The sequence below is a fragment of the Hylobates moloch genome, unplaced genomic scaffold, assembly GCF_009828535.3.
Source record: "Hylobates moloch isolate HMO894 unplaced genomic scaffold, HMol_V3 SCAFFOLD_17, whole genome shotgun sequence".
NCBI lineage: Eukaryota > Metazoa > Chordata > Mammalia > Primates > Hylobatidae > Hylobates > Hylobates moloch.
The window spans coordinates 72021062-72031697 of NW_026652292.1; the positions used below are offsets into that span (position 1 = coordinate 72021062).

The 10636-nt window shown below is 43.3% G+C and overlaps 1 long non-coding RNA gene across 1 annotated transcript in view; it reads right to left on the minus strand.

Moving 5' to 3' along the window:
- Window positions 1-8781, minus strand: part of LOC116456862 (uncharacterized) — a 254743-nt gene extending 245962 nt beyond the window's left edge. The window contains exons 1-2 of the long non-coding RNA XR_004244829.1: window positions 8609-8781; window positions 6105-6212 (exon numbers count right to left, since the gene is read on the minus strand). This is a non-coding gene — a long non-coding RNA (uncharacterized LOC116456862). The remainder of the gene's footprint in view (window positions 1-6104; window positions 6213-8608) is intronic.
- Window positions 8782-10636: the final 1855 nt, after the last annotated feature.

The window sequence follows — 10636 nt, forward strand, 5'->3', positions numbered from 1 at the left end:
CTTATGAAAAAAAGAGACCTGAGAGAGACCCCCTCACTCCTTCCACCATGTGGAGACACAGCAAGAAAGCACTATGAACAAGAGAGCAAGCCTTTACCAGACATCAAGTCTGCCAGCACCTTGACCTTGGACTTACCAGACTCCTGAAGTGTAACAAATAGATTAATCTGCTTTACAAAGCTACCCAACTTGTAGTATTTTGTTATAACAGCTCAAATTCACAAAGAAGATTGGAATCAAGAATCGGGGGTGCTACTGTAACAAAGATCTAAAAATATGGAAGCAGATTTGAAATGGGATCATGGGTAGAGGCTAGAAAAGTTTTGAGGGGTAGGCTAAAAAATAGCCTACATTGCCAGGTTGACTGTTAAGGGTGACCCTTGTGACGGTCAGGATGAAAAGAAGAAAGCTGTATAAAGAGCCTCAACCTTCTAAGGAAATACTTAAGACGTCATGAACAGAATGTTTGTAGAAATATGGATCGTAAAGGCCATCCTGGTGAGGTTTCAGATAGAAATAAGGAACATGTTATTAGAAACCCGAGGAAAGGTTATCCTTGTCACAAAGTGGCATTGAACTTGGCTGAATTGCTGTGTCTTAGTGTTTTGTGAAAGGTAGAATTTGCACACAAAGAATAGGATATTTGACTGAGGAAATTTCTAAGCAAAGTGTTGAAGGTATGGCTTGGCTCCTCTTGAATATTTATAGTCAAATATAAGAAAAGAAAAATGATTTAAAGACAGAATTTTTAATCAAAAGGGAAACAGAATTTAAAGGTTAGGAAATTTCACAGCCTACCTGTATTGAAAGTATCAGAAAGTATATTCAGGAATAGGGTGTGGCCAAGCAACCTTTTGATAAGAAGATTAGTATGGATCATCCAGGACCTATTGTCTAAGACAAGAGAAAAGTAACCCCAAAAGCATTTCAAAGATCATCAAGGCTGCCTTTACCTTCTCAGGCCCAGAGTTCAGAGCCTGGAGGACAGAACAATTTTAAAGAAAGAGCCTCAGACACCTGTGAGCCCTCAACACTGGCTGCCTGGCACTATCTTAGGCTCTACTCCCTACTTGCCAGTGGGAATTCCTGGGTGGCAATTCTCAGCCACCCAGGTGTGGCTCCAGTGAGGCCAGGTGTGTGATGACTGCCACGGTTACTACTTGAGACCATCATTACAGCACTTACTACTGTTACTGCTTGAGACTGTCATTATGACTTAACAAAGGGACAAACAGAAATGATAACAAAAAACAAAAGTAACTATTTTAAGGAAAGTTTAGCATGAGGAAGAAGAAAAGAGAAGAAGAGAAGAGGAAAAGGGCTTCCTGCTTCTAGAGAGCAAAGGTAGCTGACCAAGCTTCCACAGCCCTTCTTATTTATCAGGTAGAATGAGCAGGAAGGAGGAGGTAACGATTGGTCAGCTGCTTAATTGATCACAGGTTCATATTCTTACTTGCAGGCTTCAATTATGCCCAATCATAAGAAACTCTTGCGCCTGGGTCATGACCGCCCTCAGCAGTCCTTCTGGGTGGCATACGCAGTTTGTCAGTTTGCCAAAATTCTGCATTTATGAGAAACAGTTTGCTGCTTACTCATATAGCCTCCAGTGGTATACTGAGTTGATCACGACCCGCACTCTTTCAGTCTCCAACAAGGTGTGGTGCAGGTCACTGTAGCTGCCCCTCTGGAAGGTACAAATGATAAATCTTGGCAGCATCCACAAGGTACCATATCTGCCAATAACAAAGTGCATGAGCCATGGGTGTATGGCTGCCTCCACCCAGATTTAGAAAGATGGAGCTGCCCAGAGCCTCAGGCTCATGACTCATGAGAGTTGCCGTAGGGTACAGCCACCACAGAGAGCCCCGATTAGAGCAATGCTCAACAGACCCATGGGATCAGGGTCACCATCCCAGTAAGACTAGAGGACAGAGCCTGGAGTCAAAGAAAATCATTCTCAAGCCTTGAGGTTTTAGACTAGCCCAGGACCTGTCACTCGTTTTCTCTTTTCTATTTCTCTCTTTTGGAATGGGAATGTCTGCTGTGCCTGTTCCACCATTGCATTTTGGAAGCATATAACTTGTTTGGTTTCATAGTCTCACAGCTAGAAGGGAACTTGTCTCAGAATGAATCATATCTTGAGTCTCACCCACATCTGAAATCTAAATATCATATTTAGATGAGACATTGGACTTAGACTTTAAAGTCAGTGCTGGCACAAGTTAAGACTTTTGAAGCTACTGGAATGGAATAAATGTATTTTGCATGTAGGAAAGACATGAATTCTGGGGGAAGCCAGAATAGAATGCTATGGACTGAATGTTTATGTCTCCCCAGAATTCATAAGTTGAAATCCTAGCCTCCCAAGGTAATGGTATTTGAAGGTGGAGCCTTTGGGGAGGTGATTAGGCGATGGGGTTTAAAGCCCTTATGAGTGGGGACTAGTGCCCTTATGAAAGAGACCCCAGAGAGACCTCTCACTCCTTCTATCACGTGAGGGCATGGTGAGAAGGTGCCATCTATGAACCAGAGAACAGGCCCTCACCAGACACTGAATCTGCCAATACCTTGATCTTGGATTTCTCAGCCTCCAGAACTGTGAGAAATAAATTTCTATTGTTTAGAAGCCACCCAGTCTATAATATTTTGTTACAGCAGCCAGAATTAAGATACTGGCACAGGGTAAATATGTATAACAATAAGTAGTAGTAATTGTGGTGGTGGTGGTAGTTGGGTTTGTTTTTAAGAAAGACACTATCTCTATATGCTATGGTCGGGTGAATGAATAGGTTCTTTATGGAAAAGCTCAAGCACTAGCTTATGCTTTGGCTAAACTTATGAAGCGTCTCAGCCTTTGTTTCTCTGATGTCCCAAACATGCAACATGCATAGCAATCAGTTTTACAAGCTTGTTGGGAGACCTAGGTGGGATATCGGAGGTGAAAAGCTGTGGAACTTATCTTCTGTTGAGGTTATTCTTGCTTCTGCCTCCACCACTGGGTAATTTTCTGCCCCATTCCCACAGTAAATGGCATATCTTAATGTTTAAAAGACAAAAAAACTCCCAGCTTCCCCACGGTTGAATACATGGTAGTGAGTCATTACTCCATGTCATGTCATCCCAGAGTCTGAACCATGTAGTCTTCAAATTCAGGGAACATCAATAAGCCACATCCTAGAAAGGTCAGCAGGGAAGTAAATGGACCAAATGCGTATATGCAACCTGTCTGCACCTCCAGTCACTCTCACACCATTCTGGCTGCTAAAAGGGCATCCAGTTAGAAGGTAGTTGCAATGACAATGAGCAATATGGTGGTTTTCACCAAACAATCGTGGTGCAGGGGTGGGGTGAGTGGAAAGAGGAACATGGATCTTAAAGATACACAAGAAATGAATACTTCCAGCCCTGCTTATCTGTCACCTCCCACGGAAGTCTTTCTTGGCACACTGTCTAAAATGCCAACTGCTCCCCATTGCTTTCTAGCTCTTTATAAAATGGAATAATAACTTTATTATTCTTTGAAAGAATAGGATGTTGATAAGGATTAAATGCATAATACAGGCAAAGGTTTAAAAGAGTGTGTGTCTTATAGTATTTAATAAATGTTAGCTTTTATCATTATTATTACCATTACTATTTTTATCTAATTACTATTTCATTCTAGCATGTATGATATTCTAAAAGTATTATCTTGGTTATCTGTTTATTTACATAATTGTTATCTGACTTCCCCACTAGATCATAACCTCTATATGGAGGTGTCTATGTTACATCTCTACTAAGTACTTAACAAATAGCAGTTGGTTGGATGAATGATTTAATGAGTGAATGAATAGGCAACTATCACACTCAGCAGACTCATTTTGTCCCATACCCCAATAACTTATTTGTAGGAGACACTTTCTTATCTGAATTTTAGGCATGAAGAAATAATGACACTGAAAACATTGAGTGACTTATTCACACAGGATGAGGATGAGCAGGAGATGAACCCTTATCAAATTCTGGCTCTACACCAAGCACTGTGAGAGACCCATTGATTTATCCAGGCTTCTGGTCATTCATTCCACAAAAACATATTAAGTTTCCACTCTGGGCCATGCATTTGGCCCCTAGCCCCAACTGAAAAGAGGAGCTTTAATCCTGGATTACATCTCACTTTTGTAATCTCAATAGGAAAGCAGGTCTCAGAGCAGACCTCATGGTGAGGAGGAGGCAGGGACTCCCCCTCCTTAGAAGCACAGGCCCTGAAGTGTCGTTGGGTCCTTTCTCCCTTTGACATCTGATTTCCTCATAGATGACTGTCATAGCCAGAATTCAATTGTCCCAGGACCAGCACATGTGGGTCCAGTTTTGTCAGCCTGCAAGGACATTGTGCAGCTTTGTTTGTGCCAGTGTGGGGGAGGGAGGTGTTGATAAGCATCATCATAATCAGGATCTGCTGTCCATGACTTACCATTCATTTCCTAATCAGTCATCACATTTTGTTCCAGCTTAATGCTGACCTATTGAATTTAACGCCACATTCTGCAGCAAAAAGCCACTGCTGTGTTTACTGGGGGAAATTAGCCAGCTCTTGCCCTTGTTGCTGTAGCACGCACAGGAAACTTAGATTTTCAGGATATTCCCCCACCCCCGTGTTATCTAGGAGTTCTCGTTTTGTTCAAAGAATGTTCCCTCTGTCTTCCCTCTTTCCCTCCATGGTGCCAAAACAACCTGAATTACGTTAAAGCCCAGGCGGCTCGATATTTAGGCTACTTTCCTCCTCTCTCCCTTACCCATTCCCATCAACACACATGCAGACATACACCTGTGTGCACACACACCCGTGCACCCACACAAATGGGATGTGAGCCAACAGAACGCTGTGCGACCCTGAACCAGTCACATCTTTCTAAGTTTCCATTTCATCAGCTGTAAAATGAGGAGGCAGACTCAGTTATCCCTTTCTTTTCTAATATTGTATGATTCTAATTTTCCCATCATTCTCAAATGATGGAATTAGAATTATAAAATGTCTGAAATGGAAGACATGCTGCAAACTAATCCACTATAATATCCCCATATTTCAATTCTTTCTTATTTTTTGAGACAGCGTCTCACTCTGTCTCCCAGGCTGGAGTGTAGTGACACAACCTTGGCTCACTGAAGCCTCAACCTCCTGGGCTCAAATGTTCTTCCCATCTCAGCCTCCCAAGTACCTGGGACTACATGTGCTCACCACAACACTAGGCTAATTTTGTTCATTTTTCTGTACAGAGAAGGTCTCACTTTGTTGCCCAGGCTGGTCTCGAACTTCTTGGCTCAAGTGATCCACCCACCTCGGCCTCCCAAAGAGCTGGGCCTACAGGTGTGACCTGCTGCACCCAGCCCACATATTTCAGTTATTTTAGTGACACTTTCATCCTTTTTGCCAGATCTCCACATTACTATCATTCACTCAACTGTTTTTCCTTTAAAGTAACCTTTTTTTTTTTTTTTTGAGACAGAGTCTCGCTCTGTCGCCCAGGCTGGAGCGCAGTGGTGTGATCTTGGCTCACTGCAAGCTCCACCTCCTGGGTTCACGCCATTCTCAGCCTCCCGAGTATCTGGGACTACAGCTGCTTGCCACCACGCCCGGCTAATTTTTTGTATATTTAGTAGAGACGGGGTTTCACCGTGTTAGCCAGGATGGTCTCGATCTCCTGACCTCGTGATCCGCCCGCCTCAGCCTCCCAAAGTGCTGGGTAAATTAACCTTTTTACTTAAATACATATATTTAAAAGACATCCCTTATCACTATCACAAATAGAAAACCATAATCATTTGCTATACATGTAATCATAATTAAGGGAAAATAAAGCAATCTCAGAAAATTTTGGCTGGGCCCCACTGCCTGCCCAAGGACCCCAGGCTGCTGCTTGTCCCTCTCTGTGGAAATGGCAGCATAGTATATGTTTAAAGGCACTAAAGTCATGCTGGTATCAAAGGAGACTCTTTTTGCCCTAATCAGAACAGAAAAGAGCCACATTCTCTCCCAAGGGATGTCCATTTTATTTAATACAGAGACTAGGTGCCACCCAAGATCTCTCTCAAGAACTTCACTTTGGATAAAATGTTCTCACCACTGTTCTTTAGGTTAACATTGTAATTACCTCATCTAATGCTCCAAATTGCCAATATCTGCATCTTCTTCACCATGACCTTCACCTGCTACCATTGCCAGGCAGCTCCTAGGAGAAAACAGATACGCTCAGAAACACACACACACACAAGCACATGCTCCAAAACATTTTTTTAAACAGCGCAATGCTTCCCTGGCACTTCCCCAAGTCCACAGCTCTAGGAATCACTGACCTCGGGCAGGTCTACGTCACTACTTTTTCTAAAGAAATCACTGCCCATGTACAACAAAGAGCCGCTTCCATTGAGCATTTGGGGAGCTCTTGAAGCGACTTCCTTTTTTTCCTTTTCTCTCTTTATAGACGCGATGTGGAGTAGGGAGCAGGTGGTACACCCTTGTGAGAAAACAGGTACAGAAACTGGGCGGGGGGGGGAGCGGACAGGGACAAGAGAGAGAGAGAGACACTGCCTTCTGCTTATTTTGTGTGGAATAGGAAGAAAATATTTAAACGTTTCTACTTTAGATACAGTCTGGCTTCCAATTTCAGTTCTATCATTTTCTAGCAACATAAATTTGGGCAAGTTGCTCAGCCCCTCTGAGCTTTAATCTCCTCCTTAGCAAAATGGCTCTAGTGACACACCCTTCCTTGCGTTATGAGTGTGTAAGGCAGGTGTGGTACCAGGCACCGAAATAAACATTCATCTAACAGTCCCTTCCTCTTTTACCTTTTGTTTGTTTGTTTTTACTTTGGCACCATTCATGAAGGTCCAAAATTAATCCCCTTTTTATTTGTTTGGTTGTTTATTTTGCCTTCTAAATCCTGAGTCTCATCTACAAAGTGGAAAAAAAAAAAAAAGGCTGTGAATTTCCATAATGTAAGTTTCGTTTTCTACGACTCGATTATGGCAAGTGATGTATAAAGGCTGAGTGGAGTGACAAGGAGGGGCACAGAGGAGAGGGAAGACAAACTTTACACCAGCAAATCCAACAATCTGCCCCTTTTGAATAATCATTAGCAGCCTGCTGGAAGCCCCAAGTCTCGAGATTCGGGATATGAGAGAGTAACAACATGAATCTAGAAAATGTGGTGCCTTTCATGCATAGATTTGAATTAGAGAATTCTTGGTCAGTTTTGCATATGAAGTTGGGGGGAAGGCGTGGGCGGCACAAAGAAAAACAGAGAAACACCTCCCCCTGCTGCCTGGATGGCGAATAGCAGCAAAGATGTAAAAAAAAAAAAATTCCATGGTCATATAAAAACCCTCACCCTATTCCAAGTGTTTGCAAAGGATTCACTATGTGCAGGTAGCTGAATTTTATGGAATGCATTTTCCTATCCTAAGTTACCTTCAAAGGTCATAAAAAATGATCTTAGGACATTATTATAATGATGATACTTTCCACTGGGCATGTTGTTATTTGTTTCTTTAACAGGAAATATATTAGCATAACTTTTAAATTAAAATGATATAAAAGTTACAATTGAAAAGTCTTGTTTCTGACTGCCTTACGTATACCTAGCTACTTTTATTAGCTTTTCATATAAATATAAGTAAATGTGACTATGTAGTCTTCTTTTTTTCCTTCTTACACAATAATTAGCTATTTGACACTCTTCCAGATATTGTTTTAGTCACTTAACAACATAACTTGGTGATCCTTCCAGGGCAGAAAAGCTCTCCCAGATATGTTTCAGGGCAGAGTAACCTTCCTTGTTCTTCCTTCACTGAGCATGTTATATGTGGAAAGAACACATCCCCACTTGGGGAAACGAGATAAATTGTTTAAATTATTGCAAATGTGAATGATTCTAATGTAGAAATAACCTTTTTCGGTCCACATTAATCACAAATACTGCTCACAACCCTTCATAATAAACTTGTCTCCTGCCTATTTTTTTTTTTCTGGTATTCCTTGTGATTAGAATCTCTCGCCTTGCTATCCACTGTGTCCAAGAGCAGAACAGAGCTTTGAACTTTACAGGCTAGTGCTCAGAATTAAAAGTGCTTAATGCTACCAAGATTTCTATTAAAAAACCCAGGGTAAAGGAAAAAGCCTTTTGCTTCAGCTGAAATGTTCTTGTAAAGGGCAAAATGGAAAATACAAACACCACTGCCGTTTGCTGGTTGGATACCACAGCCATCGGCACCTCCTGGAAATGGCAAGCCCACGAGTTCCTGATGGAAGCCAGGTTAGTCTTATTGCATTTGAGAGAGTTAGAAAAGTGTCTTCCAGTGTGGATAGAGAGCCAGCAAGATTGTGAAGGTCAAAGAAAAATCCAATTATCCATAGCAAACACTGACCAAACAATTAAATTACACCAGTCAGGAAAGCATCTGATCTTCTGCAACGGACTTCTTCCAGCAAATTTACCCTTGAATCAGTCTGGGCCATTCATTGGCATCCAGCTGATCAGTTTCCTTCCGCTGCCCCGCATCCTGCAACATGTCTGTAGCAGATGTATCACTGCCCACCTACATCCCCTTGGCCCACCCCAGAGGTCACCTGCAGCTGCAGTGGTCAACTCCCAAGCACGCAGACATCTCAGCATCAAGAACCTGCTTTTCTCTGCCCAAGGGCTTTTTCTGGCCACAGAAGTATCCCCTGCACAGTCCAGATATGCAGGCAGGACAGAAGTTCCAGGGAGGTACCATTCCCAAGAGCAAGCCTCAAGCAATGACTCGGGAGATAAACACCCAGCTCCCTTGCTTGCCCCTTGCTGGGGCAATGCCAAAGTGTGTGGTGCCCATACTCTCAGAGGGACACCAGTGCGACTGAGCCCCAGGTGGGACCTGCTCATTAACATACTGTTTATTAGCTTTTCTCTCTTCCCTACTCTCTCAACATTTTTCTGGGATTGACTCCTGTGAGAGCCTTCATCCAGTCAAGAGACAGAAACTACACAGTAAGTTCAATAGAACAAGTGCAACACAGAGTCATCAACTACAATGAAGAGTATACATATAAGGAAACTCTACAACGCACCCTAGAGCTGAGAGGGAGAACTTAGGAAAAGACGAACTTGAGAGGGATTCAGACCTCTTGGGAAACGGTGAGGTTCAGCCCACCAGACAGCAGAGAAGTTAGCTGCTTTGGCCAGGCTGGAGCCGGCCTGGAATTGCTGTGAACCACCAGAGTGTAGTCAACCTCCGCTGTGCACGCAGGGGGTGCCAGTCAGCAACTGATGGTGAGGGATAGAGCCCGGGAGCTGGCGCGGGCTGCAGGAGGCTGCAGAAGGAGCAGAGCGGCTACTCAACGCGTGACCCTGCCAGCTAAGTGCAGCTGCACACAGGCCGCGCAGAAGCTTGCAAAGGGAGGCTGAGTCCCGGACCCAAGTGCAGCAAGCAGGGAAAGGGAGAGTAATCCCGGAACCGGTAAGGGCAGGGGCCCTTCGGAGCGCTCATTCTGTGCTGGGGGGCTCTGCTTTCCATGTCAAGAAGGCTGCACAAAAATTATCACCAAGCTGGGGCTGCAAAGTCACAGAAGGAGCAGTTCCACGCGCTGTCCTAGCCCACGCGCACTACGGAGCCGCGGTCCTCGCACAACCGGGAAGAACCCTCCGCCAACTGTCCTCCGGCCTGGGCCAAAGAGCGAGATTCTGTCTCAAAGAAAAAAAAAAATAACCCTCCGCCAGCTGCGGTGTCCTCCAGCGCCCTCTACTGAGGAAGCCTAGCATCGCGCTCACTTAAAGGAGACAGGCTCAAAGGCACGCCTTTGTTAGTCCCAGAGCATATTAATAAAGGCTCCATTCAGAGCTGAGAGGCACAAAAAAATATTTTTAAAAAAAGATAAATACACCTCCCAAAGTCTCACTTGCACTCAAACCCTTGTCTCAGGATCTGCTTTTGAAAGAACCCAAATCACGACAATGTCTATCAGACCTGATTTTTGTTGACAAAAAAGAGTCAGACTCTAAAATATTTAAAGAGATTTATTCTGAGCCAAATATGAGTCATCAATGGCCCGTGACATAGCCTTCAGGAGACAGGAGATCCTGAGAACATGACCCCAAGGTGATTGGGGCTTCACCAATCTAGGTGAATGTATATGTATATAAATCTATATACATTTTAGGGAGACATGAGACTTCAATCAAATACATTTAAGATATACGTTGTTTCAGTCCAGAAAAGGGAAAGTTGGGGGGGGGGGTCTGCTTCCAGTTGTAGGTAAATTTAAAATTGTTGAAAGAGTTATTATCTCTAGAAAGAAATGTCTGGGTTACAATAAGAGGTTGTGGAGACCAAGGTTTTATCATGCAGATGAGGCCTCCAGGTAGCAGACTTCAGAGAGAATAGAATGTAAATGTTTCTTATCAGACTTAAGGTCTGTGTTGATGTTAAATGCTGGTCACGTTTCCTGAATTCCTAAAGAGAAGGGCTTATAACAAGACATGTCTGACACCCCTTCCTGTAGTGGCCTGAACCAGTTTTTCTGGTTAATTTTGGAGTGCCCTGGCCAAGAAGGGGTCCATTCAGATGCTTGGAGGGGCTCTAGAATTTTATTTTTTGTTAATATTTTAATCTTGGCTCT